Raw genomic sequence first — 6,962 nt, forward strand, 5'->3', positions numbered from 1 at the left:
AAGAGTGTTTGGTAGTTGTGTTCATAGAGTTCCTGGGTTTGTCTTGGCAAGTAGACTCCCAAGTATTTTATATTACCTACCGTTACTTTAAATGCAATTTCTCTTTCTATCTCTTGCTGCTGGACTTTGTTGGTCATGTATAGAAATGCTGATGATTTATGTGGATTTATTTTATATCCTGCTACTTTGCTAAAGTTGTTAATTGTTTCAAGTAATTTTTGACTTGATTCTCGAGGATTCCTTAAGTATACCATCATATCATCTGCAAAGAGTGATAGTTTTGTTTCCTCCTTGCCTATTCTAATTCCTTTAATTCCTTTCTCTTCTCTGATTGCTAAAGCTAACATTTCTAGGACAATATTAAATAATAGGGGTGATAATGGACATCCCTGTTTCACCCCTGATCTTATTGGGAAGGCCTCTAATTTATCTCCATTGCATATAATACTTGCTGATGGCTTTAGGTAGATACTGTTTATTATTCTAAGGAAAGCTCCCCCTATTCCTAAATTCTCTAGTGTTTTTATTAGGAATGGGTGCTGTATTTTGTCAAAAGCTTTCTCTGCATCTATTGAGATAATCATATGATTTTGGTTGGTTTTCTTATTGATGTGGTTGATTATGTTAATAGTTTTCCTAATGTTGAACCAGCCCTGCATTCCTGGTATAAATCCCACCTGGTCATAGTGTATTATCCTGGTGATCACTTGCTGTAATCTCCTTGCTAATATCTTATTTAAGATTTTAGCATCAATATTCATTAGGGAGATTGGTCTATAATTTTCTTTCTCTGTTTTTGCTTTGCCTGGTTTTGGTATCACCACCATATTTGTGTCATAAAACGAATTTGGTAGAACTCCTTCTTCACCTATTTTTCCAAATAATTTGTATAATATTGGAATTAATTGTTCTTTAAATGTTTGGTAAAATTCACCCGTAAACCCATCTGGCCCTGGGGATTTTTTCTTAGGGAGTTCATTAATAGCTTGTTCAATTTCTTTTTCTAATATGGGTTTATTTAAGGATTTTATTTCCTCTTCAGTTAACCTGGGCAGTTTGTATTTTTGTAAATATTCATCCATTTCATTTAGATTGTCAAATTTATTGGCATACAGTTGGGCAAAATATTTCCTAATTATTGCTTTAATTTCCACTTCATTGGTGGTAACATCACCCTTTTCATTTTTGATACTGGTAATTTGGTTTTCTTCTTTCTTTTTTTTAATCAAATTAACCAGTATTTTATCTATTTTATTGGTTTTTTCATAAAACCAGCTCTTAGTTTTATTGATTAGTTCTATAGTTTTTTTTGCTTTCAATCTTATTGATTTCTCCTTTAATTTTCAGGATCTCTAATTTAGTGTCTAATTGGGGATTTCTAATTTGTTCTTTTTCTAGCTTTTTAAGTTGCATGCCCAATTCATTAATCTCCTCTTTCTCTTTTTTATTCATGTAAGCATTTAGAGCTATAAATTTTCCCCTAAGCACTGCTTTGGCTGCATCCCATAGATTTTGGTATGTTGTCTCATTATTGTCATTCTGTTGGATAAAGTTATTGATTGTTTCTATGATTTCTTGTTTGGCCCATTCATTCTTTAGAATGAAATTATTTAGTTTCCAATTGATTTTCATTCTACTTTTCCCTGGCTCTTTCTTACATGTAATTTTTATTGCATCATGATCTGAGAAGGATGCATTTACTATTTCTGCCTTTCTACATTTGACTATGATGTTTTTGTGCCCTAATACATGGTCAATTTTTGAAAATGTGCCATGTACTGCTGAGAAAAAGGTATATTCCTTTCTATCCCCATTCAATTTTCTCCAGACATCTATCATGTCTAACTTTTCTAGTAATCTATTCACCTCTTTCACTTCTTTCTTATTTATTTTTTGGCTAGATTTATCTAATTCTGAGAGGGGGAGATTCAGATCCCCCACTAGTATAGTATTACTGTCTAATTCCTCTTGTAACTCATTTAACTTCTCCTCTAAGAACTTGGATGCTATACCACTTGGCGCATACATATTCAATATTGATATTACTTCATTATCTATAGTACCTTTAAGTAAGATGTAATTTCCTTCCTTATCTCTTTTAATGAGATCTATTTTTGCCTGCACTTTGTCTGAGATAAGGATTGCTACCCCTGCCTTTTTTACTTTAGCTGAGGCATAATATATTCTGCTCCAGCCTTTTACCTTTACTCTGTGTGTATCTCTCTGCTTCAAATGTGTTTCTTGTAAACAGCATATTGTAGGGTTCTGGTTTTTAATCCACTCTGCAATTCGCTTCCGTTTTATAGCAGAGTTCATCCCATTCACATTCACAGTTATTATTACTGACTGTCTATTCCCCTCCATTCTATTTACCCCCTTTGTACTTTTCCCCCCTTCTTTCACCCTATTCCTCCTCACCGACGTTTTACTTTTTACCCCTGCCTCCCCCAATCTGCCCTCCCTTTTTATCACCCCCCTCTCTTTTCTTTACCCTTTTCTCCCTTGCTTTTGTCCTCCCTTCTCAGTCCCCCCCTTTCCCTTCCCCTTTTGTTTCCCTAAAGAGTGAGTTAAGTTTCTTTATCCCAATGAACGTATATGTTATTCCCTCTTTGAGTCAACCTAATGAGAATAGGGTTGAAACCATGTTCCCCCCTCCTTTCTTTCCCTCTATTATAATAGGTTTTCTTCCACCTCTTCATATGATATAATTCATCCCATTCCACCTCCCCTTTCCTTTCCTCCCCATAGACTCCCTTTTTATCTCCTTAATTCTTTTGTATTATCACATCAAAGACAATTTATATTTATACCCTCTATATAAAGTCCTTCTCTCTGCCCAAATACATTTACAGTTCTTAAGAGTTATGAGTATTATCTTCCTGTGTAGGGATATAAACAGTTTAACCTAATAGGGTAACTTTTTTTTTTCCCCCTCTGTTTACCTTTTTAAACTTCTCTTGAGTCTTGTATGTTGAGATCAAATTTTCTATTCAGTTCTGGTCTTTTCACCAGGAAAGATTGAAAGTCCCCAATGTCATTAAATGTCCATCTTTTCCCCTGAAAGAAAATGCACATTTTTGCTGGGTAATAGATTCTCGGCTGCAATCCAATCTCCTTTGCCTTCCGGAATATCATATTCCAAGCCTTGCGGTCCTTTAATGTTGAAGCTGCCAGGTCCTGAGCAATCCTGACTGTGGCTCCATGATATTTAAATTGCTTCTTTCTGGCTGCTTGGAGTATTTTCTCCTTCACCTGATAATTCTGGAATTTGGCTACAATATTCCTTGGAGTTTTCCTTTTGGGGTCTCTTTCAGGAGGTGATCGATGGATTCTTTCAATGATGATTTTATCCTCTGATTCTATGATATCAGGGCAGTTCTCCTTAATAATTTCCTGGAATATGGTATCTAGATTCTTTTTCTGGTCATGGCTTTCAGGCAGTCCAATGATTCTCAAATTGTCTCTCCTCGATCTGTTTTCCAGATCAGTTGTCTTTCCAATGAGGTATTTCACATTTTCTTCTATATTTTCATTTTTTTTATTCTGCTTGACCGATTCTTGGTGTCTCATGGATTCCTTTTCTTCCAACTGTCCCACTTTAATTTTTAAGGCATTGTTTTCTTCAGTGAGATTATGCACCTTTTTTTCCATTTGGCTAAGTGAATTTTTTAAGGTATTGTTTTCTTCAGTGAGATTATGTACCTTTTTTTCCGTTTGGCTAAGTGAATTTTTTAAGGTATTGTTTTCTTCAGTGAGATTATGCAGCTTTTTTTCCATTTGGCCAAGTGAATTTTTTAAGGCTTTGTTTTCTTCAGCTTCCTTTTCTAAGCTGCTGATTCTTTTTTCATAGTTTTTTTGTGTTGCTTTCATTTCTCTCCCCATTTTTTCTTCTACCTCTTGCAATTGATTTTTAAAATCCTTTTTGAGCTCTTCCAGGAAGGCTTTTTGTTCTTGCGACCAATTCACCTTCCCTTGTGAGGCTTCAGATGTAGACAATTTGAGGCTATTGTCCTCATCTGAGTTTGTGTTGGCTTCTTCCCTATTGATACAGAAGCTCTCAATGGAGAGGGCTCTTTTTTGCTTCTTACTCATTATTGCAGCTTATTTATTTATTCTTTAAGTTGAGGTCTGCTCTGGGGGCACCAGGGTCCCTGTTTTGGGCTTCTTGTGCAGGTGTATAGGTGCTGTGTGACCGGGCTTTTACTCTGAGGCCTTTATGGTGTGTGGAGATCCCCTGTCCTGCACTTCCTGTCTGATTGTGCTCGGCCAGCCAGGCGCCCGACCCCGGCGTCTGATCCCGCCGTTCGTGGCCCTCTCAGCCGGTGCAGGTAAGTTTTTCCACTGTCCTTCTTGGCCACCAGATTTTTGAACCAGGTCCCGGGAGCCTCAGTTGTTCGGCTGTGGCCTGCAGCTCCTGCTGACTTGCCCCGACCCCCTCGGCGCTGGGTTGCTGCCCTGCGCTGGGCCTCCCTTTTGCCCGAGTCAGACCGACCTTTTCCTGAAGTCTTCTAAATTATCTCTGGTTGGAGGACTGTGTCTCTCTGTCTCTTTGCAGGTTCTGTAGTTTCAGAATCCGTCCAGAGGCTTGATTTAATGTTCGTTTTGAGGGAACAGAAGGAGAGCTCAGGCAGCTTGCTGCTTCCTCTCCGCCATCTTGGCTCCGCCCCCTGATTACATCTTTAAAATAAATTTAAGGGGTGTGATGTCTAAAATCTAATGTGTGTGTGTGTCCTTTCCTGCCCCCCCACCAGTGTGTGTGGAGAATTAGCTAATGTTTACTTTTTAATTCAGCAACAGTTTAGGCTTTTAAGCATTTATTAAAGTATATTAGGGGTTAGCAAAGAGAGAGAAAGCCTCCTTCACCTAGCTATCCAAGACAATGAATTTCTGCTAGTTAGGAAACCTGGCTACTTTCCTTCTTTCTATGCCCCCACCAGATCCTTTCCAAACCAGAAAGGCTGATCCTCAACAACTTCTCCCAGAAGTCCCCTGTGGAACAGGAAGTCGGGGTGTTCCCCCACACAGCTCCAAGCTAATTGACTGGTCCATTGATTGACATGACTTAACAAGCAGTTTATGAATAGATGCTAGTCACATGCTTTCTTTTCACATGAGTGTCGCCCTGGTTCTCACAATGTCTTTCTCAGCAGGGGGTAGCACCCTGATTCTCACAGGGGTAAGAGGAATGCAGAGGAGGACTGAAAAGGGACAGGTAGACTGGGGAAAAGAAGCTCACATAGAAAAAAGAAAAAGCTTGTGGAGTGGAGGGGAAGATGGGGAAGAAGTGGGGGAGTGAGTGAACCTTACTCTCATAAAAATTGGCACAAAGAGGGAATAACATACACAGTCAAGTATATATAGTAATATAGTAATATATTCTGCCCTGAGGGAAAGTGGGAGGGGAAGGAGATAAGGGGGGAAGGTGAAGGAAGGAAGGGTAGATTGGGAGAAGGGGCAGTAAAAAGCAAAACACTTTTAAGGAGGGATAGGTTGAAGGAAGATAGAAAACAGAATAAATATCAAGGGGAGGGAATGAGATGCAGGGCAATACAGTTAGCAATAATAACTGTGAAAGAAATGATGAGCAAGATGCTATCAGGACATTTGAAAAATGCAAACCTTCAAGAGAGGAAGAACTGATGGTATCTGAATGTAGACTGAAGTATAGTTTTATTTGTTAGCTCATCTTTCTAAAGTTATTTTGTCTATTTTCACTTACAACCTGACTAATGTAAAGATGTTCTACATAACTGCATATGTATGACTTGTATTGAATTGTTTGTTTTCATAGGGAGGGCTGAGGATGGAGGGAGGAAGGAAATTTAGAACACAAAGGTTTTTTGTTTGTTTTTTTTTTTACACTAGAACCTTTGTGGTTTTATTATTAAGACTTGGGTTACTTGAAAGGGATGAAATGAGCGGAATAGGTGGCTGCAATACCTGGCCGGCTATGTTTCACAGGCTTGTAGGTGATATAGAATTTGCCCAGGTAGTGGCTGATCATCTCAGAATTAATTTCAACCTGATTGAAGGTCTTGCCATTGTAGACACCCACCATACTGCCCACCACCTCTGGCAGGATGATCATGTCTTGAAGGTGTGTTTTTACTACCTTGGGCTTTTCCATGGGCAGTGTGTCCTTCTTAGCCTTCCTCAGGTACTTCAGGAAGGAATGCTGCTTGTGCCACTGACCCTGGTTGAGTCTCCATTGCTGCCAAGAACTATACAACTGCATGATCTATTCATAAGACATTCATAAGAGCTGATCTAGGTCCACACCGTGGTACGTGAACTTCTGGAAGGTTCATTTCTTCTTCTGCTCCACTTCTGGCATCTTGTCTGCTGTCAGGAAAAGGAGAACACAAAGTTTTAAAAACTCAATGTGAAATTAAAAAAAAATTTCCTTGGAAGTTGGGAAAAATTATAAATAAAATGAAAATTTTAAAAAGAAAAATAAATTACTGTGGAGTATTAGGAGTACTCTATATAAGTGAAATGATCAAGACTACATAGAAAACTCTTGGAATACTTAACACTCTGAGTGTTATTAGTCACAGTCAACATGTTCTTATATCTGAACCAGTGAGATTCCTTGATTAAAGAAGTGTGTCAGGGATGCCAACAACATGAGTTCAGTATTTGTTTGAGAGAGTTAACTTAATTCTGTGAAAAATCATGACCCTTTGTGAACTTACTGATCAGCGATGAGGATATGAACAAAAGTGTATCTGTTGAAAGAGTATAGCTATAGCTGGATCAGTTCAAATCTATCCCTACTACTGGGAAAGCAATGGGAAACACATATCCCCTTGGAGACTTAGGAGAAGCACTTCCACCAATATGAAATCCAACCTATGTTTCTTGTTGCTGAGATTCAGAGGACTGTTGTTCATTCTGATCCACCATATTTTGCCATGCTTCCTTTGGGTTTCATAGTGTAGTTTTTAAAAATAATGTTTGAT

The 6,962-nt window shown here is 38.3% G+C and overlaps 1 pseudogene; it reads right to left on the reverse strand.

Moving 5' to 3' along the window:
• Nucleotides 1–5,896: 5,896 nt before the first annotated feature.
• On the reverse strand, nucleotides 5,897–6,352 carry LOC122744701 (annotated as a pseudogene).
• Nucleotides 6,353–6,962: the final 610 nt, after the last annotated feature.

This window comes from Dromiciops gliroides, chromosome 2, assembly GCF_019393635.1.
Source record: "Dromiciops gliroides isolate mDroGli1 chromosome 2, mDroGli1.pri, whole genome shotgun sequence".
NCBI classification, from domain to species: Eukaryota; Metazoa; Chordata; class Mammalia; order Microbiotheria; family Microbiotheriidae; genus Dromiciops; species Dromiciops gliroides.